The sequence below is a fragment of the Kryptolebias marmoratus genome, unplaced genomic scaffold (assembly GCF_001649575.2).
Source record: "Kryptolebias marmoratus isolate JLee-2015 unplaced genomic scaffold, ASM164957v2 Scaffold29, whole genome shotgun sequence".
NCBI classification, from domain to species: domain Eukaryota; kingdom Metazoa; phylum Chordata; class Actinopteri; order Cyprinodontiformes; family Rivulidae; genus Kryptolebias; species Kryptolebias marmoratus.
The window spans coordinates 23,435-23,705 of NW_023665763.1; positions in this window are offsets into that span (position 1 = coordinate 23,435).

Consider the following 271-nt stretch of genomic DNA (forward strand, 5'->3'; position numbering starts at 1 on the left):
GTGGCAGTTTGTTGTTTCTGTGCATGCATGAATCAGCAGTACGTACACTGAATGAATCAGTGGTCGGTGGTGGTTTGTTGTTTCTGTGCATGCATGAATCAGCACGGCGCACGCTGCTGTGTCGTTTAGATTTAGATTGAGCGAGTCACAGAATGCGGAAGGTCCACTATTCCTCTACTGCACTAAGTAAGGAAGGAATCAGTGAATAAAGTGATGTGGTTCAGTTCGTTCACTCAAAAGATTCGTTCATTTGAACAACTCATTCATGTAT